The sequence below is a fragment of the Anguilla anguilla genome, chromosome 5 (assembly GCF_013347855.1).
Source record: "Anguilla anguilla isolate fAngAng1 chromosome 5, fAngAng1.pri, whole genome shotgun sequence".
NCBI lineage: Eukaryota > Metazoa > Chordata > Actinopteri > Anguilliformes > Anguillidae > Anguilla > Anguilla anguilla.
Genome location: NC_049205.1, coordinates 24,577,743 through 24,600,990, shown reverse-complemented (window position 1 = coordinate 24,600,990; position 23,248 = coordinate 24,577,743). Strand labels below are relative to the sequence as shown.

Here is a 23,248-nt window from a genome sequence, read left to right as displayed (position 1 = left end):
AAGGTCTTAAATTTGATGCGAGCCATAACAGGCAGCCAGTGGAGGTCAGTGAGCAGGGGGGTGACATGGGAATGTCTGGGGAGGTTGTAGACCATTGTAATTTTTTGACTCATCAGAGTAGCCACCTTTTGCAGATATAACAGCTGAGCACACTCGTGGCATTCGTTTTACAATGGAAATCAAATATTGTTCGGAAAGATCTTCCCAACACTGTTGCAGAAGTTCCCACAAATGTGCTGCACTTGTAGGTTGCTTTTCTTTCACCCTTCTGTCCAGTTCAACCCAAACCAGCTCGATGGGGTTTAAGTCTGGAGACTGTGCTGGCCATTCCATGATTTGAAGCCTACTGTCTTGTTTTCTTCTAAGATAGTTCTGACATAGCCTGGAGGTATGTTCTGGGTCATTGTCTTGCTGTAGGATGAACCCCTGGCCAACTAGGCATTGACCAGAGGGTATTGCATGGCGCTGCAAAATGCTGTGGTAGCCCTTTTGGTTCAGGGTGCCACTCTGTGCAAGTTGCCAACTCTGGATCCAGCAAAAGAACCCCAGACCATCATGCTTCCTCCTCCATGTTTGACAGTTGGTGTCACACACTGAGGAAACATCCTTTCACCTACTTGACGGCGTACAAAAACCCTGCGTGATGAACCGAAGAGTTCAAATTTTGATTCCTCGGTCCCATAAGACCTTCTTGCAGTCTTCAGTAGTCCTCTGCCAGTGCGTCATAGCCCAGGCAAGCCTCTTTTTCTTATTTAGCCATTTTAGCAATGGTTTTCATACTGCCACTGGACCTGTCAAACCTGCAGCTCGAAGTCCTCTCTAGTTGAAACAGAGACTTGCTTACTTCGACCACTGTTAAACTGTGCTTGTAGCTGTTGTCCTGTGAGCCAGCTATCACGCAAGCTGTTGACTCTCAGAAACTTGTCTTCTGATTCTGTTGTGGCTTTGGGTCTGCCGGACCTCTTCCTGTCAGAGTTTCCTCCAGTTTCCAAGTGCCTTTCGATGGTGTAAGAAACTGTACTCACTGACACCTTGGCTTTCTTTGCAATTTCTCTAAAGCAAATACCTACTTTTTTTTTCAATTATTATTTTTATTTGTTTTCATCATTTAACAATCATTGTTATAGTACAGAGAAAATAAAACTCAGGGAGAGAAAAAATAAATATATATATATATATATAGAAAAAAGGCACAGTAAAATAATAATAGTAATAGTGACTGAACTAAAAAAAAAAACATTTATATAAATATAAATTTAAACTATAGTCATAATACATCTATCTCTTTTCTATATAAAATCAAGGCACATCTAACTGGGCTGGGCGGATGGTCAGAGGTCCATAAGGGGTTCCCATGTTCTCAGAAAGATATCCCCCTTATTTTTTACATTACATTACAAACCATTTTTAAAGTATAAGTTCACTGTTACAGTTGTAATGTTTCATAGAATTTTTTTTTGAACAAATCAAATGTTGGAGGTCTTTGTTAGTTCCAGTTAAGCAAGATGCATTTCTTTGCTATATATGATATCATGCCAATCCTCTTAACAGATATGGGGTCTAGTGTCCTGTCCAGTTCTGTACCAAAGAGGTACCGTACTGGTGTAATGTCCAACGGAATTTCCAAAACCATGGCAGTCAGGTCGTGTACCGCTTCCCAAAAGTGTTTTAGTTTTCTACATTCCCAGAAAACATGGATAATTGACCCTGTACATGTTTTACAATGATGACATCTAGGGGATGAGTTAGGATACATCTTACTTAAACGAACGGGGCTAAGGTACATACTGTGCATAAATTTGTAATTCTGTTCAATTATTTTATTACAAGAAAATGAAGTAAAGACATTCTGACATATAATGTCCCACTGGTCATCACTAAAATCACATTTCAGATCTTTTTGCCATACATTCTTAAGTGGGGTCAGGGAAGAACTATGATGGTCTAACAGAGCACTATAAATCAAAGAGATTTTCTCTTTCAATGATGTGGTGCTTTCCAATATCTCCTCTATATTTGACAACCCCAGAGATAGTCGTCCTGTCCCTCTCAGAGTAGTAATTAAGTGACGAATTTGTAGGTATTTATAAAAGTCCTGTTTTGGAATTTCAAACTCTGATCTTAAATCTGAGAAACATTTAACGGAACCTTCAGTAAACAGTTTTTGAAACTCATGTGTACCATTATATTTTTTCCACTTTGTGAACAGGGACTTTCCAATTGAGGGTGGCACGTCTGGATTAGAGGAGCTAACCATTAATAAATGGTAGAGAGGTCGGAGAGGTAGGAAAGCGAAGTTCTTCTTCAATATCTGTCCAATGAGCAGTTCTGCGTTTTTGTACCCAACTAATCAGGCCCTTTGTCTGGGTGGCCCAGTAGTACAACTGGAAGTCTGGGAGTCCCAGTCCACCTTTCTGTTTAGATTTAGTTAAAGTTTTAAGAGCTATTCTGGGTGAGGAGTTCTTCCAAATAAAGGAGCTTATCAATTTGTTTGTGGATTTAAAGAATGCTTTATCTAAATAACAGGGCAGTGACTGAAATAGATAGCTAAATCGTGGCAATACATTAATTTTAATTGCGTTAATTCATCCGAGAAATTAGATGGGAAGCAGATTCCAATGTTCCAATTCTTCCTTAATCTTTTTGAGTAGTCGGGCGTTGTTTATATGATACAAATCTTTAAGTTTAGGAAACACATTCACCCCCCGATAATTAAATCCGCTCTGTGCCCCGGTGAAGGGTGAAATGCTCTTGAGTTTACTAGATATTCACAAGCTCAATAGGCAGGCATTGGATTTGGCTTAGTTAATTTTGTAGCCTGATATCCTTCCAAATTTGTTGATAGCTCTAGCACTGCTGGGATTGATCTCTCTGGGTCGGTTAGGTACAAGATAATATCATCAGCATACAATGAGATTCTATTCTCTGTTTTCCCAATATGAATTCCGGAAATCTCTTTACTGACCCATATGGCCTCTGCAAAGGGTTCAATAGCCAAATTAAATAAGAACGGGGATAGTGGGCACCCCTGCCGGCAGCCTCTGTATAAGCCAAACTTTTCAGAGAGAGTTCCAAGACAGAAAATAAATATGATCACTCAACCCTATCAAACGCTTTTTCTGCGTCAAGTGATAATACCAACGCTGGTCGATTGTATAGGGTCGAGTGGTCAATTACATTTAATAGCCTCCGAATGTTATCAGAAGCATATCGTGCCTTTACAAAGCTGGACCGATCGGGATTAATAAACTGGGGCAGTAAATACTCTAATCTATGTGCAATTAATTTTGATATTATCTTGAAATAGACTGGGAGTAATGAAATTGGACGGAATGTAGTACATTCTGCAACGTCTTTATCCTTCTTATGTATCAGTGATATTACAGCTGTCTTCATTGATTCAGGCAGGATTCCATTCTCGAAAAAATCTGTAAGCATGGGCATAAACGGGCTCAATTTGAGGCCAAAAGGCTTTATAAAATTCTACAGAATATCCGTCCAAACCTGGAGTTTTTCAGGAAGGCAGAGACATAACTGCTTGCAGCACCTCATCCAAAGTGAATGGAGAGTTCAACTGTTCCATATCATCTTCAGAGGGCAGATACTTTTCTCTAAGAACATGCGGATATCTGATTACTGCACTGCTCACCCCAACTGGGGAAGGGCCTAGAAAAGGTGGCCTAAAAACTGCCCACTCAACCCACGCCTGGATAGGATACCGCACCTATCGGGTCATTCCACTTCCGCGGTCGAAATAAAAATAAAAATAAAAATAAGAAATCATACAACCTGAAACTGGCAACATGGAACGTAAGGACTCTCCTGGACTTGTATGGCAGCTCTGATAGACCCCATAGGAGAACAGCCTTGGTGGCTGCCGAGCTGAGTCGCTATAACATCGACATTGCTGCTCTGAGTGAGACCAGGCTCCTGGATGACGGCTCTCTAACAGAGGAAGGGATGGGCTACACATTCTTCTGGAAGGGTTACCCCCCAGGAGGACAACATCTGCACGGTGTGGGACTGGCCATCAAGAATACACTACTACCAAGACTCACTGAAACACCTGTTGGCATTAGTGAAAGACTAATGACCCTTCGTATCCCCCTGGTCAAGAATCGCTTCGCCACACTTCTTAGTGCTTATGCACCAACCCTGCCATCCGAGAGTGAGGCCAAAGATTAACGCCCGAGTGGGACAGAACAACAGGATATGGAGCGGAGTGCTTGGCAGACATGGTATTGGCCGGGCCAATGCAAATGGCATGAGATTAATTACTCTCTGCTCTGAGCACAACCTGACCATAACCAACACCATCTTCCAGCAGAAGACTAAATATAAGACATCATGGATGCACCCTCACTCCAAACACTGGCACCTGATTGACTATGTCATAGTGAGACGCAGTGACATCAGAGATGTTCTCATCACTCGTGCCATGAGAGGTGCAGAATGCTGGACAGATCACCGTATGATTATGACCAAGGTCCACATGAAAGTGCGCCCCCCCTTGCGGCTGCGAGGGCCTAACGGGAGGCGGCTAGATTGCACCCGTCTGGGAAACATTGATGCAAGAAATGAGTTCCGTCGCTCCCTGGCTGAGAAACTAAGGGAGATGGAGTTCTCCTTGAGTTCAGAGAACTCCATGGATCAGAATTGGACCTCTATCAGCTCGGCTCTCTATGAGCCAGCAACCCAAACCATCGGCTATAAAGAGCAAGAACCACCAAGACTGGTTTAACGATAACTCGGATACCATCCATAACTTGCACAAAGCACACCGGGCAACCGTAAACAACCCCTCATCCAACATCACCAGGCAGCAATGGCAGAGAGCTTGATGGGAAGTGCAAAGGTCTATTCGGACCATACAGAACAAGTGGTGGGCAAAAAAGGCACAGGAAATCCAGTCATTTGCCGATAAAAATGACATGCACAATTTTTACAATGCTGTCAAAACCATCTACGGCCCAATAAATCGCTGCATCACTCCCCTGAAAACAGCAGATGGTCTAACAGTCTTGAAGGACCAGAATAGTATCCTGTTGAGGTGGGCTGAACATTTTGATACCCTTCTTAATCAGGACTCTGATGCAGACCCCGCCATTCTGGACGAACTGCCTAAACTTCCTTCCATTCACAACCTCAGCCAGCCCCCAACCTGAAACAACAAGTCCCCTGGTAATGACAAGATCCCTGCTGAGCTGCTAAAGCAGGGAGGGTACCTCTGTACAAGAACTCCACACCAATACATCACCAAGGCCTGGGCTGATCAGAACATCCCACAACAATGGAGAGACGCCAATATTGTTACCATTTACAAGAACAAGGGTGACAAGGCCATCTGTGGCAACAGTAGGGGTATATCACTCCCTGCTGTTTCTGGTAAGGTCCTGGCTAAGGTGATGCTTCAGAGGCTGATCAACAACATCACAGAGTCAATGCTGCCTAAATCACAGTGCGGGTTTAGGAAGAACAGGAGCACGGTCGACATGATTTTCACAGCCCGACAGCTTCAGGAAAAGTGCCGGGAACAACACGAGGACCTGTTTATGGCCTTTGTCAACCTCTACAAAGCCTTTGACACTGTCCAGAGAGAACTTTTGTGGGACGTCCTCCTCAGGTTTGGCTGCCCCAACAAATTTGTCAACATCCTCCGCCAGTTTCACGATGGAATGACTGCTGTACATACAGGGGTCAGGCAGGGGTGTGTGCTAGCACCGGGGCTCTTTAACATCTTCTTCCTATGTGTCACCCAGCTTCTCCACAAGGAGACTGAGGACAGCAGCAGTGTGGCAGTGGAATTCAGGCAAGACGGCAACCTCTTCAATATTAGGAGGCTCCAAGCAAACACCAAACTGCATAGAGAAAGGGTCCTTGAGCTGCAGTATGCAGATGACTGCGCTCTTGTGTCTCACACTCCACAAGACCTCCAGTCTGTCCTTGCGGCGGCAGTGAGAGCGTACAGCAGGATGGGACTGACCGTCAACACTACCAAAACGGAAGTTGTCTGCCAATGGAGTGCCACCATCCCACCCACACCACCAGCCTTCACTGTTGCTGATGAACAACTGTCAGTAGGTCCATCATTCATTCAGATCTGGGGAGTATTCTCTCTGAAGACAGCAGCATTGACAATGAGATCCAGAACCGAATTAAACAAGCATCAGCTGCCTTTGGGAGACTCCGGCGCTGGGTCTTTCAAAACAAGAACCTACATCTCCGCACGAAGGTCTGCGTCTACCAAGCCATCTGCATCACCACCCTCCTTTACAGCTGCGAAGCTTGGGTAACTTACAGCCGCCACGTCCTTCACGCAAGCCCTCTAGTGGCCAGCATGCCAGCGTAGCTAGATTGTTCAACTCAGACTTTAATTGCTCCTGCAACCAGACTATGAGTTGAAAACACAAACTCTGTCTTCTAGTTTTATTAGTAGAGGATTCAGGACAACTATGGCAAATACGGAGTTTCACAGCACCACCACTGTCATGCCGGATGTTTATTTCACAAGCACTCCCTCCCAGCAGTCTTATCTGCAACTACATACCCCACGCATGACACACAGGACAATAGTGTCTATCTGGGCATTCATAAAATATTCTTTCACCTCTAAAGATTTGTATTCCGTCATAGCAACAAGATAAACGCAACAATAGCCTTAAGATATGCCAATACAGCAGGGAAAACGCTGCCCACTGAATAACGAAATAAACAAGACAAATTTTTTCTAAAATTATACCATGTCATTCTACAGTCAATATCTGAAATATATATACTACCTTACCATTGGTTTTACATGTAGAGATGTCCCTCTTGAGACTGAGTGGTAATATATTGTCTTGGACAATCCGTTTGCAAAATATACGCTCATTTGTGACACCTAGTTACCTTCCAAAATAGCTGTGCATAATACCAGATTGACAATTAATTTATTCAGTAGGTGACAATATAACCTTTCTAACATTGCATAACATGTCTAATTTTACTTTTGGAATAGTGTTCATAGCCCAGCGCAACTGAAGGTTCTCTCTCATCATCACCACCTAGAATATTCACTCTGTGGTAGCAGTAAAAGACACTGCACCTGGTGAAATGTTATCGATGATTTTCGTAATTTCTTGGAAAAAATAATTATTATTGAGGACTTCTGAGAATAGCTAAGCCTTATGTTTGCTGATAGACCTAGCCAACATAGTTTTCTGGAGTAAGTCAGAAGAGCAGAACGACAGCATTGATTCTCTGTCTGTCTCTATCTACTGAACACAGATAACATTTCATAATCACTATGTAAGTATTACTATTCAAAATATTTTGGTTGAAGGCGTTATTTTTGAAATTGAGTGTCTTCAAATAGGTTAGTGGTATTTTACAATGAGGATATTTCACACTGTAACGCAAGCGTTTGTTGGTAGCTCAGTAGTGTTTGTGTTTCATGCACCAGATATGACGTAGAAGCTGGAACATCACCAAAACGCGGTGGACGGTTAAATATTGTTTTAATGTTGCCCCATCCCCATACAAGAAAACATTACATACTTATGAGTACAGAAATACATATGAGAGTTCATGATTACACATTTAGGTACTGTACCACATTGTGTGACAATGTTTTTGTATTATTTTTAAATCTGATATCAATGGTTCATCTTAAGCCTACATAAGGGGCACATTTATATGCTTTATAATCATTTTATTGATTTTTGGAGAGATTTTATATATGTTTCTGGACCCCTAGATATTTTAGACCACTGTACTGATGGACTTGAAAATGATGCATCAGGGAGTTTCTTGAGTAAAACTAGTTGATTAGTAGTGAAATACGTGAATATGTTGTGATTTACTGCAATGCATAATTTAGACATTTTGGATAGATTTGAAGACACTGGGTACACTGCTAGGTTTTTGCTTCATACTGTAGACCTTTAGTTGTTCTGCATATCCACTCTTAGATTTAACGCATAGGTGGCCAAGGAGTTTCTGATCCAGGACATGTATAGTTAAACCTGTTTTATAAATGGGATCTCTCAGTATTTCATTGCAAACTAAAAAAGAGCAATTATTTTTGCTTTTTCGAATAGACAATTGCATTTGTGGGATTTTATTTCTTCCTAAATTATGAATATAAACTAATCTGCATTAGTATTGTAAATTGTACAAATGTCTTGCTTCACTTATGCCATTTTTCAAGTCTCTGTGATGTTCACACCTGGAGTTATAAAGCTTTAAATAGGGTACCCCCTAAATGGGCAAGGATTGGCAAGATTTGGCATGTGCACTAAGGGGTTAATTCCCATAAATTCCCGTTAATTCCCATGGAAAGTTTCCATCCTTGAATATTCCCAGAATTTTGCAACCCTATTCAGCCACCCCGGTTACACTGTACCCCACACATACGTGACCAACCCACCGTTTACCCTTTCCCCTTTCGTCCACAAAGGGACACGTGTGCACACGTAACCGCACCCCTACCTTCCCGTATTTAGCAGTTTCCCCATTTAGATTAGTTTGTGTATGTTCTGTTTGTACGTTAATAAATAATTGTATTAAACCTGTGTCTATTTTGATGTAGCTGGAACGTGAGAATCTGAGTCAAAATAGCATGAAACAATAGGCTATGTTGCAAAACTATTTTCTTATTATAGTGTTTTTGTTATATAGGCAATAAGGGACTTATTACCATTTTAAAATCATTGCACATAAAACACGTTATCTTTGACCACTCCCCAGTGGCGGAGCTTGAGTATTAGGACAAGGGGTGTGGAGCCAGTTTAGGGGGCCTCATGATTATTTTAGAAATATTGCTGTGATTGAAAAATGCGTGTCTGTATCAGTATATCACACTTTGTTACAGAAATCTAGCTCATAGGCTGTGACCACAGCAATTGCACAGCTAGGCTATATCACATAACAAATTATAGGTATCACCCAGCCCTTTAATGGTTGAAGATGCAGAACCCTGTGAAGACGGCCACAGACTAAAACACGGCTGGTGACAATAGTCCAATCAACTCTTTTGTGAGAAAAGTATGAAGTCGTTTTTATTTAATCACTCTATCAACCGTGTTAATATTCAAAACAAACAAGGTAATTAACTGCTGACGTAAGTGTGCCTTCAGCGCTTTTAGCTGCATTTTTAGATGCTATGCCTACATGTTAGGGAACAATAGACGCACAATTGTAAAGCGTCACATGCCCAATATGAACGAGCGCGAAAATGCTCTAACTGACCTGCCGGTTTTCTCCATTGAACTCTAAAGGCCTAATAAAACTAAACTGGAACTGGTAACACTGTTCTGACCCGGCCGGCAACCAGTTAGGAGAAAGATGCAGCCAAAAACTGTCCATTTGCGATGGATTGGTAGCTCAGGGTTACCGTCAATGTCGATGCATTGCATGAAGCACGGTTCTACAACCAGTTAATTTTTAAATCTAACAATGAAGCAATTTGCTTATGAATACTATATGTTCTTAGCTGATCAGCTAGCTAATATGCCAGCAAAGTTGTTATAGTTAGGCTACCTGTTTCAAACAATTCATATTGAGTTTGATGTTAATGCTATCCGTTCAACTGGCCTACCACAAGAAACACGCCTCACTGAGGCAACTATGTCAGTGGAGTCACTTAATCAGTTCTGAGAACCATTCTGAGCATCTGAGGCTATTTCTAATTATTTTTCTCTGTATTACGAAACGTTCAGAACTTAGTTGCATTGCATCAACTTTAGTCAGTAGCTATGCGGTGGTATTCCTTCATAAGTCGGCCTTGCTCAGTGAACGAATAACTATTCCCTCTTAGAAGATAATTTGTCAAAAACTGACAAAATATTTAAGTTTGTCCCAGGTTAATTCATTGCCATTTTTCATAGCTCTTCTAAAGGACACATCACCAGCGAAACATGACCTGCTCTACTTGTCACCTTAACCTCAAATCTTGCCAATCCTTGCCCATTTTATTTAAAGCTTTATAACTCCAGATGTGAACACCACAGAGACTTGAAAAATGGCTTAAATGAAGCAAGACATTTGTACAATTTACAATACTAATGCAGATTAGTTTATATTCATAATTTTGGAAGAAATAAAGTGCCACAAAATTCAAAAATGAATTTGCACTTTTTTTAGTTTGCAATAAAATACTGAGAGATTGCTTATATACAGCAGGTTAAACTATACATGTGCTGGATCAAAAACTTCTTGACCACAAGTTAATAAAATCCAAGGGTGGATATGTAGAACTACTAGATTTATGAAGCAAAAACTAAGCAGTGTACCCAGCGTCTCCAAATCTATCCAAAATGTCTAAATTATGCATTGCTGTAAATCAAAACATATTCACGTATTTCACTACAAATCAACAGTTTTGACTCAAGAAACTCACTGTTGCATCACTTTCAAGTGGGAAATACAAGCTTTCCGTCAGTAGAGTGGCCTAAAATATCTAGGGGTCCAGAAAATGGTTTTTGTCCATTATAAAGCATATAAATGAGCCCCTTATGAAGGTTTAAGATGAAACATTGCTATCAGATTAAAAATGCAAAAATATTGTCACACAATGCGGTACGGTACCTAAATGTGTAATAATTAACTCTTGTATGTATTTCTATACTCTGTACTCTCGTATGTTTTCTTGTCTGGGGATGGGACAACATGACAACAATTTTCAACTGTCCACCACATTTTGGCAATGTTCCAACTCTCACGTCATCACTGTTGCATGCTTCACAAAAATTATTACACTACCAATTAACGGTTACGTTACAGTGTGAAATATCCACATTATATAATACCACTAACCTATGTAAAGACACTCAATTTAAAAAATAATGTATATAACCGAAATATTTTGAGCAGTAATACTTACATAGCAATGATGAAATCTTATCTATGTTCAGTAGATGGAGACAGAGACAGTAAATCAATGATACTGTTCTATTCGCTTCTGTCTTCCTCCAGAAAACGATGTCAGCTAGGTCTATCAGCAAACATATGGCTTAGCTATGCCCAGAAGTCCTCAATAATAATAGTATTTTCCAAGAAATTACGAAAAATCGTTGACCACGTTTTGTTAGGTGCAGCGTCTTTTACTGCGTAAGTGAATGCGATGATAAGACAAATTTTGGTTACGCTGACCTATAAAACGCTATTCCAAAAGCAAAATTAAACATGTTATACATCGTTAGAAAGCACATACTCTCACCTACTGAATAAATGAATTGTCAATCAAGCCAGACTGTACTAAAAAGGGCAACAACAGCATAAACAACACGTGTGGTATTATGCACTGCTATTTTGGAAGGTACCCAGGCATCACAAATGCCCGTATATTTTACAAACGGATTGTCCAAGACAATATGACCACTCAGTCTCAAATGGGACATCTCTACGGGTAAAACCAATGGTAAGCTTGTATATTTATTCAATATTTAGTCCCAGATATTGACTGTACAATGACATGGTATCATTTTTTAAAACCTAGTCTCGTTTATTTAGTTATTCAGTGAGCAGCGTTTTCACTGCTGTATTGGCATATCTTAGGGCTATTGTCGAGTTTATCTTCTTGCTATGACAGAATACGATTTTTTAGTGGTGAACGAATATTTTTATGAATGCCCAGATAGACAATATTGTCCATTATGTCATGGGTGGGGGGTGTAGTTGCAGATGAGACTGCAGGGAGGGGATGCGTGTTAAATGAACGACCAGAGCGACAATGGTGGCGCTATGAAACTCCGTATTCGGCATAGTTGTCGTGTATCGTCTACTAATTAAAGTAAAACAATGCGTTTCTGTTTTTAACTCATACTTTGGTTGGAGTAGCACTGAATGTCTGAGTTCAGTAATCTCGGCACGCTGGCGTGCCGACCACTAGGGGCTTTGTGCTAAGAGGTTAATCAAGTAAATACAGAAGTATGTGGGTCTCAGCTTGCAGTATTGCTAGTTCTACTGCCAGTTAAAAATTTTCAAAATATTTACTGTGAAATTTTACTTCAAACAGCTCTGGCATGTCAGTAATCTCCCGTTTTAGTTGTTCACAGTTTAATCATGTCTGATAATTTATGCTAGATTTTTATTACCATTACCGTAAATTATTGTAGCCTACATCAAAACTTCCATAGCCTACTGTTGTACGACAATGTACTGACCCGTGAATTAAGTTATGTTCATTGTTTTGCATCATTGCAAAGGGATGCATTTATCTCATTGACAACAGACCATTCCATTTCAACCAAGATTAGGTTATTTTACATGAAATAAATGAAGTTAGATTAATTTGTCCATGACCCATTTATGAATTAAAAACAAACACAAAACTAAATAGCAAAAGCAAATAGTCTACTATACAGACCAATCTGGTGCGTGCTTATAAATTAATGCAGGTGGCCAGTTTCTTTTCCATTAATAATTTCATATAGGACTGAACTGCACGTATACAATCTTCAAATGGTGACTTTAGCAGCAGTGGACAAAAAGTTATTGACAGTGTTACATTTATGATGCGTTACACTTATACCGACTCTCCCCTACATCCAAAGTGAAACTAACATGGATGACGCTAAACTGTGCTCGAAATGATCTGACTAGCGTATTGTTAAGTTTTACAGTCTGACCACAAAGCTCATTAAGTAACTGTTTATAGACGGACATTTCACTCAAATACACACAAAAATGTTATGGGTAACAAGCATGTCCCTTTTTACAGCTTGTCACTAAAATGTATTTTCCTCCTTCCCTGTTAAATTAAGAGCAGAGGTAATTTGACGCAAAGAACTGTTCTAGTTTGCTCATGAGTCCCGCAGTCGAAGTGTTAGCTGTCAACAAGCATGAAACCGTCCAGACCCACGGCGCAACTTGGCAAACTATAATCTTTGGTTGATTTTACATGCTCGTATATGGCAGTTGGTTCTCTCAGAATTTGGACTGATATAGCCAGGTCAATATTTTCACTGGAGACTTGATACATCCCGCCTTATAACTTCAAAGTCCCAGGTCATTTGTGAAAGGTTTAAATGGATTTTGAAAATAGACACTTCATCATACTACAATCATGATAACGGCAATGACTGTGCTGTGAAGTTTAGGTAGCAAACAACAAGGCTGAATCTTTTTGACGTAATTTACGTAGAAACTATACGCTCAGATTGCCTAGTTTCACTCACTGTGGCCAAGCAAAATCGATAACGTTTCAGAAAATACATAACTTTAAAACATTTAATTCAATATTCTACTGGGAGTTTTGCCATTTATTGAGGGTGTAAATTTCGGTGCCAGACTGTAATCAAATGTTTTTCATATTTACCGTTCAATTGAGCAAGTACCTTTCACTGTACATTTTTATCGGTTAGTACTCTCAGATTGTGCTAGCTACTTTACATTAACCTTTACATTAAAAGGCTAACAGCACAGTACCATTTACTTCTTGTCACTTCTACCACCACTGTAATGAACTAAAAAAAGGCTACAAACTACCTTTTCTATGAGAAATGTGTTTTCAAGCTCACGTGCATACACTGCCGACGACATTCTAAAGCTCTGTTTTGCCCTCCATACTATATAGCTAGCTAGCTAGCTATGGCACGTCCTCACCTCTGTAACGTTATTTGTTGTCCTCCGTGTGTCCATATATCTGTATCGGTGGTTACCTAAATAGGTTAGCTAAAGTAGGCGAAACGTGAACATGGTAGGGTTAGCTAAAGTAACGTTAGGCAATAAAGCTGTGCTTAAAAATGTTGTGCCGTACCAGCTGCAAATGCGTCCTACTTAACCAAGCACCACCTGCGCATGCGTCCCACCAAACCTCCCTTAAAGGTCCGTGAGTGAGTGACCACAATTCGCCACGCATAGCCAAATGTGAGCACTCAAAACCATTTTTCCCACGGCACACAGAAACTGGCACCATGGGAAAAATGGTTTTGAGTGCTCACATTTGCCACCTGGTGGTGGTTTTGTGAACAACAATAGTTCCTGTGGAAATACAAAGAAAAGAGATGCAAATTTGCCTCTGCCGGGAAGACCTCTCGCGGCGGCAGCCTCAAATGAAACTCTAAACCACTATATGTTTCAAGGGCTGGGTGCTCCAGGTGGACATAAAAAAGGTCAACTTAACTGTCTGTCATAGCTATGTCTGAAGCTGTGTTCGATATTTACACCAGTTGCACCAATTTGCAAAAATATGACTAGGCGCAGGGTAAGTCCAGGGTAGACAATGCATTCATGTTGATGCATTCTATCATGTGAATGTTTCTAGGCAGTGCGTGTTGCTTGGCACCAAATACAGCTACTCCTTAATAGTGTCAGCTAGTATTTATTTGTTTATTTAATAATTCATTTATTTAATATTGATCTATTTATTTTACTAACATATTCATAACATAACACACAATCACAGAAACAAAAAGCGATAAATGAACTACTCATACACAAAAATTTCAATAATATGATTGTACTCAAATTATATTCCAATAGTCACGTCCAAACATAGCAACTCAGTAACAAATCAGAAAAAGCAGGCAGTTAGGAAACCGTTAACAACTATAGAGAAACAGGAGTTGGATGCAGAACACAGGAAGAGGTCAAGAAAAAGTAGAAAGACCTCTTACAAGCAACAAGATGGGTCTCCCCCAAAAGCTGGAGGACCGGCACCAAAAATCTCACTGCACAGCGCCATTATAAACGACCTCTATGGAGAACAATCGCCAGCTTTTAGTGGGCTGAACGGTGTAGACAGTACAGGGGAACGACAAGAAGCTGCCGAAACTGAAACTTAAAAGGAGAATCCGAGTCCAGTCTGACGGACACAAATCTAGAAAGTGTGCCATGAGTGTTAACTAAACAATGCCAAAATAGCTTAACTACGCATCTTTACATAATCACACGTGCAAATATTAAAATTTTGTATTATATTGTCGCTTGCACAATATACTATATACTATTATACTTGTACTAGTTTTACCCAAAAAACATCAGTTTCTAAGTTTTCTAAAACATGTTTTATTGTTATATGTTTTATTGTTACATATGTAAAAATGTTACCATTTTGACATGCCAGTAACTAGTTTTGATAAATAATAGAATTCACAAGTAAATACACTCCAAGCAATTTTAAGAACATGCAGCATTTTGACCTGCTTATAATAATAACTGTGCAGCTTACACTTAAATAAATGTAAACACTTTGGGAAAGAGGGGATCCTCTAAGTAATGCACAATAATTAAATGACCACTTATAAAACAGCAGGGGAATGGGATCCAAAAAGACTTGGAGTAGAAAGTGGTAAATACTTTATCTTAATGTATGATGCAATACTGGCATCAGATGGCAATCTAAACACAAAGGCAGTCTTATAACAGGTCTGTATGCATCTATCATACAAACAGACTTAAATGTTAGTACATAATTAAATGTCCACCTGCGTATCGGTAATCAATATAAATTTATGTCGAGTACATAAATTAATCCTTTTTGAGAGATCGGCCTCTCAAGTGTATTCATATATTTGCTACTTACAATAAATACTGCATTTACAGAATTTTTGCATTTTCAGTGACAATAAAGCATTTAGTATTTGACTACATAACTTACAGGTTCATTGACCTGCTCGTCATGCCTCTATCTGACTATAGTTAGGTTATAGTCAGACTATATATCAGCTTAGTGCTTTTGGATCAACTGCATTATGTGATTTCGGATCAGTCAGCCAGTCATATCGTTGTTGGCAGCAGGCTACCTCTGATGTCTCACTTCAGCCTAGCGCTTCCATTGGAAGCGGTACTCTGTTCTTAGCCCATATGTTTTGCAGAGCAGCTGTGGCACTGACAACAGTGCAGATGCTTTCAGGCTGCATCGTCATCACCCCGTGCAAACAGAGAAACTCTGAAAAATTATAATGTATGTATTTAGCATGTGGTATGGCATTAACCGTGTGAGAGGTCTATAGTCCTCACAGTTGTATTTGCGATTTGCAAGCAATGCATTTTCATGAAACAAGTTTTGACAAGATATAACAATCTGTGAATAAAAATCATTGCAAATCGCTTTCGTGAAATTAAAGCTCAGATTTGGTGTTCTGGCACTGAATGCCAGGTAGGATGTTGTGAGTCAGGGCTGGGGGTGGCCACTGCTCATGTGGTGGACAGACAGGGAAACAAAAAAAAGTGTTTGGCTTACCGCCTTTTATTTGTCCAAAAAATCACAACAGAAACATTCAAGAACTAAAGAATGGTCAGTCTGGCAACCAAAACTTCAAAGGGAAAAGAAACCAAGACCAAAACCAGAACCACAAAAACTGTCACACACCCACCATACTGTGCATTCCCCAACTCCCAAACGCCTCTGTCCTCTAGTCCTGGGAGCCAGGCCTCTTATAGAGCTCATAATTAAGCAATAGGCCACAGCTAATGTGATCGCAATTAACCATTCCTGTCTGTAGGGCCGGTGCTGCCCCCAGGTGAGCAGCACCCTAATTCCCTTCCTGGCACCACAATGTATACCAAATTTTATGCTGCCTGATAGCTGGCAAGTGTGTCTAAAGGCCGCTGAAATTTCATTGACTGATGGCGGCTATATTTTTCACAATGACAACTCCTATATTTAAGATTTGATAGGACCTGTCACAAAGATCCAGCATGTACAAGTTGAACTTGAACAGCTATTTTGGTTAGGAGTTAACAGCATTTCTCCAAAATTCTCTATAATAGCAGCATCTATATGCCAAGCATGCAAATGAGTGGCATGCTTGGCATATAAATATATGTAACCTCAAATGATTTAGATGTTACATATATCAGGTTTCATGATGATCGGATATTTCCTTCAGGAGTTATAAGTCATGTGAAAATTGGCCACTCCCTTGTTGTTTAAAGGTTATGAAGAAACTTCTAAATGGAAAAACTAGCAACACGGAAATGAAAATGCTTGGCACCATCTGTTGCGGCTAGACCCAACAAATTGCTGAAAAAAAAACATTTTCATTCTAGGCCAAAAGGCTCAAGAGTTACATGCCAAAACGTAAAAGTGGTTGAAACAGCAATTTCAATAACCTGAGTAGCAATCAACACCAGGGGTGGTCAAATCCATTCCTGCCAGACTGATGTTTATGCAGGTTTTTGTTGTCACCAATTGTACTGAACACTAATTATATGAATACATTAAATCCTGGTTTAACTGTAGCTTAGACCACAATAAGATTTTTCATCTGGGAGTTTTCAACTGTTCCATTGAACTTATCACAAAATGCAGCTAAAATATGATTTTCTAAATAAATCACTGAGCTAATGAAACAATTCAGAGCAGAAGTTGGCATTAAATCCACTAACAGATATGACCCTCCCTACCCACCCCTGATCAACGCCATACAAATATTGTTTTGCTGAGACCCATATGCGCGACTAATTCGTACAGTTTACAAGCCAATAAACCTTGAATTAATGTAAATAGCACAATTTCTGCATCAGAACAAAATGCAATCTAACACAGCAACCAAGGCTCCAGACCAACTTTTTTTGCCATCGTCCAAGAATCATCCAAAGGAACAATTTTAATCATCATAAAATGAATGTGGACCATCCCAAATTTGAAAAGTTACAATGGGGGGAGGGCAATGTATGAAACGTGCTGTAATTTCTACATTGGGTAAAACCAAAATGCATTAAAAATACCGTTTAATAAAAGCTAAGACTATAACCACAGGTGAATTGTTTGATTACAAATTTAAAATGGTTAAGTACAGAGCCAAATCAAGAAAAATATATCTTTGTCCCAAACATTATGAAAGGTACAGTATGACAGCTGTAACTGAATAAAATATGTAGCGAAAAGTACCATGACAAAGGGCAACTAATATTCATAGCAATTATGCTGTTTTAGGGCTTGTGTTACTGTAACAGGCTATGCTAATTTGCAGAAAATATTTGAGCTAGTGTCAAATTTTTGTTAGTAGGCTAATGCTGGTGAATCTTCCCCATCAGATTCTTCGCCAAAGAAATAGCTGTCTGAGCATCACTGTTCAACAAGGATGTAAGGATACAATCAGCCCACAATTCGGTATGATACACAATAGACCACAGGGTTCATGATTTGATGGTTGGTTTTTGCAATTGCAGACTAGGGCTGGGGATTGAATACCTATATTAACAGTGAAAATAATAAACAACCTAGTGTCTCCTAGCGTCCTTGAACATCAGAAAAAAACCATCACAACAAAAACAATAGGGTTCCAGCCAGACCTGGGCCAAATACATTTTCAAATACAAATACATATTTGTATGTAAATACATATTTGAAGTATTTTCAAATACATTTACACATAAAATACTTTGTATTTGATTTATTTAAAGTCTTTTAATGGAAAACCAACTTTCACAAATAGTATTTAAAAATACATTCCTTTAAATAAATACTTTCCTGGGAAACCAAAAACTTTTTCAAATAGTATTGAGCCTTTTTTAGTTGTATTTTAACACATTAAAATACAACTAAAAAATTTGTAATATTTAAAATATCCCAGACTTCTTTCTACAATCTTTGTGAGTGATCCACGGTGTGATGTCAGCGAGCTATAATACTGAGGGCATTCCAAGGGAACAACTAGGGGCTAGGGCTTAAATTCGGATTATGGGCAAGGGTAGCCTACATTGGCAATTTTAAAAGACAGTAGCCTGCCCGTACATGTCTTTGCACGGCAAGATGGTAAACTGAGACTTCTGGGAAAGCTATTTGCCAGTTTTTTTGTACCAGTACAATCTTTTTGAAGTTAGTGGCCTTTTACTGTATTTCCTCTTTTTTTCTGTTGTCAGAGCGGTCGACAGCCATATGTACAGTTCCATCTTTTACATTTTGTAAGGTTAGACACTGATAAAATAGAATTAAGCCGTGCATATTCACTACCAATTAACAAAGATAATCCGTGCAAAAAAATCCGTAATGATTGGACTGGGGCCGTCAGCAGTCACCTGACGTGTTCTCGTCAAAATACTGTCCAATTAGACAAATTGCTCAACTTTCAGAGCTGATGGGTTCTTGCATATCCAGTGCTTTTCAAGTCTTTAAAACAGCTTGGTGCAATTGCACATTGCACCACTGTCCTTATGCTGTTAACAGTATTTTCAAATAATTCCATTAAATCAATCACTTTGTATTTGAAAATTCAATATTTTTTTAAAAGACATATTTGAACGTAATTGCAAATACATGCAAATGCTCCTTAAATGTATTTTCTAATACATTTTATAATTTAAATACTCAGTAATTGTAAATGCTGTATTTAAAATAATAATTAAAAAAGTATTTAAAAGTAATTAACATCTTAGCACAAAGCCCCTACTGGTCGGCACGCCAGCGTGCAGAGATTGCTGAACTCAGACGTTCAGTGCTACTGCAACGAAAGTATGAGTTAAAAACAGAAACGCTTTGTTTTAGTTTCATTAGTAGAAGATACATGACAACTATGTCGAATACGGAGTTTCACAGTGCCACCATTGTCGCTCTGGTCGTTCATTTAAAACACACCCCCTCCCTGCAGTCTCATCTGCAACTACACCCCCCACCCATGACATAATGGGTCTATCTGGGCATTCATAAAAATATTCTTTCACCACTCAAAAATCGTATTCCGTCATAGCAACAAGATACACCTGACAATAGCCCTAAGATATGCCAATACAGCAGTGAAAACGCTGCTCACTGAATAATGAAATAAACAAGACAAAGTTTCCAAAAATTATACCATGTCATTCCACAGTACATATCTCAGACAATATATTGAATAGATATACAACCTTACCATTGGTTTTACGCGTAGAGATGTCCCTTTTGAGACTGAGTGGTCACATATTGTCTTGGACAATCAGTTTGTGAAATATACACGCATTCATGATGCCTGGGTACCCTCCAAAATAGCTGTGCGTAATACCGCACATGTTGTTTAGTGTTGTTGCCCTTTTTAGTACAGTCTGGCTTGACTGACAATTCATTTATTCAAGTGGGTGAGAGTATAAGCTTTCTAACGATGTATAACATTTCTAATTTTAGTTTTGGAATACCGTTTTATATCTCAGCATAACCAAAAGTTTTCTCATCATCGCTTACACTCTGTGGTAGCAGTAAAAGACACTGCACCTGACGAAACGTTGTGAATGATTTTTCGTAATTTCTTGGAAAATACTATTATTATTGAGGAATTCTGAGCTTAGCTAAATCATATGTTTGCTGATAGACCTAGCTGACATTGTATTCTGGAGTAAGAGAGAAGCGGATAGAACTGTATCATTGATTTACTGTCTCTGCCTCTATCTACTGAACACAGATAAGATTTCATCATTGCTATGAAAGTATTACTGCTCAAAATATTTCGGTTATATGTTATTTTTGAAATTCAGTGTCTTTCAATAGGTTAGTGGTATTTTATAATGAGGATATTACACACTAATGTAAGCGTTTGTTGGTAGTTTAGTAGTTTTTTTGATGCATGCAACAGTGATGACGTGAGAGTTGGAACATTGCCAAAACGTGGTGGACGGTTGAAAATTGTTTTCATGTCGTCCCATCGCCATTCAAGAAAACATACTAACTAAAAGACTAAAAGACTCTTAAAGGAAAAATTTAGGCAAACTCAATTTTCTTTTGACAAGAGATTGCGATTCTATAAAAGGAAATTCAGGAGAGGACAAGCTTTACATCTAGACCAATTACAATGCAGCAATCCACAACAGTTTTGGAACAAAATAAATAAATTGGGCCCTAAGAGATCAACTAAAATTCCAATGGAAATTGTATTAAGTAATGGTGATCCTGAGAATAAAAAAGAGCTTGTTCTTGGAAAATGGGAAAATGATTTTGCAGACTGGAAATCATATTCCACCGGTTTTTGATGATACTTTTCTAAAAGATACATGTAATGCAAATTATGAGGTGGAGAAAACCATGAATCAATCTGGGTACATCCCAAATCAATTCTTGAATAATAATATCACACGGGAGGAAATAAAGTGTGTTGTTGATAGGGCAAAGTTAAAGAAAGCATCTGGGTTAGAGGGAATCCCAAATGAAGTCCTAAAGTCTCCATCATTATTAGTGGTGTTATGCTGTCTGTTTCAAACTTGCTTTGAATATAGCATCATTCCTTCTGTGTGGTATAAATCTATTATTAAACAGATCCCAAAGTCCGCTAAGAATAATCCAAGGGTTCCCCTTAACTATAGGGGCACCAGCCTTTTAAGTACAGTTTATAAATTATACTCGAACATTTTGAATAACCGGTTAATTCAGTACTTGGAAATGACAGAATATCTTGTTGATGAGCAGAATGGATTTAGGAAAAATAGAGCTTGCATTGATCATATCTATTCAGTATCATCTGTAATTAGAGCCAGAATAGAGGAAGGCAAATCTACATTTGTTTGCTTTGTCGACTTCCAAAAGGCCTTTGATTGGGTCAATAGAGATCTGCTTGCCTTCAAGCTTATTAAAGCTGGGATTGATGGTAAATTCTACGAAGCAATTAAAACTTTATACAGTTCTCCAGTCGCCTGTGTAGAGATAAGCAACATGTTTACTCGATGGTTTCCCTCTCCCTTTGGAGTCAAACAAGGAGACATTCTTTCTCCAACTCTGTTTGCTTTATATGTGAATGATCTGCCTCAACAAATTAAGGATGCAAACCTAGGTGTAAGTCTGGAGGATACACCACTTGGTATTTTACTTTATGCAGATGTTAGAGTCCTTATTGCTGAATCTGAAGTTGACTTACTAAATATGTTAAACCTTAAACTTATGGTGCTCTAGATGGAGATTAACAATAAATCAGAGTAAAACCCAGATAATGCATTTCAAGAAAAAGGGTACAGCAAGAAGTACACAAAATATCACTTTTGGACCATCACCACTAGAATATGCTAGTGTGTATAAATACCTGGGGTTTGCCCTGGATGAATTTATGACCTACGAGGGGGGGATAAAATCCCTAGCGACTTTGGCTGGGAGAGTGTTAGGCTCAGTGATTAATAAATTAAAAGTGTGCAAAGATCTTGGTTTGGTATTCAACATATTCACAACTTTATGATGCCTGTGTTTCTCCTGTACTGAATTATGCTGTTGGCATATGGGTATTTAAAGAATCCAAAAATGCCAATTCTATTCAGAACAGAGCCATACGTTGTTTTCTTGGTGTTGATAGGTTCCCAGTTTTATGTAGTATACATATATATATTATATGTAGTGTATTGTGTTTCTGTTTCTGCCATTACTGTGTCTGTAGTTTGCATGCCTCTGTGTCTAGCCCCTCTGTAGTGCGTCTCAGTATAACACCTCTAGTGTCTGCGGCAAGGATGTCACGTTCCTATGCTAAATGTCTGCGAGGGTCCCCAGGAAGGGACAAGACCATTTGTCTCCGGCCCGCCACTTAACTCAACCTTTTGATATGTATGACCCCAAACTGTATATCCAGACACCACACAGCATGATCGGCAGAGATTCTCTCAGCGCAGCGCCCGAATGTGCTGGGTCTGTCTCTCCCTTGCGCATTGAATTAAACAACAAATCCTCTGAGGAAACTTTGTCAGCGTGTTCTTCATCATCCTGCATTTGACTCCACGAATAAGGGCAAAATATCCTAACAGTGTACATAAATTTGCTCCAGTTCTAGCTATTCAGGGTGATATGGGGTGGGTGCCTGGTCCTATACCACAAAAATGTGAGATGGTCCGACTGTGGAACCGCCTGATCAGTATGCCAGAGGATAGGATAACCAAAAAGGTCTTTATTTGGGATAAATTACACAGCACCCCATGGACAAAAGAACTTGATGCAATTTTTGAGGAAGTTGATTTACAATATATTTACAGAAATAACTTTCGGTGTAATATTAACATGATTAAATATAAGCTTTTATCCAACTTTGAAGAAAAGTGGTCTAATGATATATTGCTGAAACCAAAATTAAGGGCATATATTCATGTTAAGCAAAACTATGGCCCTGAACCATATGTTATGGCATACCTAACCAGAAGCCAAAAGTCCCTGGTTGCCCAGTTACGAACCGGTATCCTTCCTCTGGCTATTGAAGTAGGCAGGCAGATTTAATGATGTAATTGAAAAAAAAGACTATGTCTGTTATGTGATCTGGGTGAAATCGAAAATGAATCCCACTTTATGCTGTACTGTACATATTATGATGATCTAAGAGAACCAATTTTCCATGAAATGTCTAGATGAAATCCTGAAGTGTTTTGAGGGGGGTGGGGATGATGAAAAATT

General features: G+C 39.2%; 1 protein-coding gene across 3 annotated transcripts in view; it reads right to left on the bottom strand.

Moving 5' to 3' along the window:
- blm (BLM RecQ like helicase) overlaps positions 1 to 23,248 on the bottom strand; it is a 146,707-nt gene that overhangs the window by 4,818 nt on the left and 118,641 nt on the right. The window lies entirely within an intron of this gene.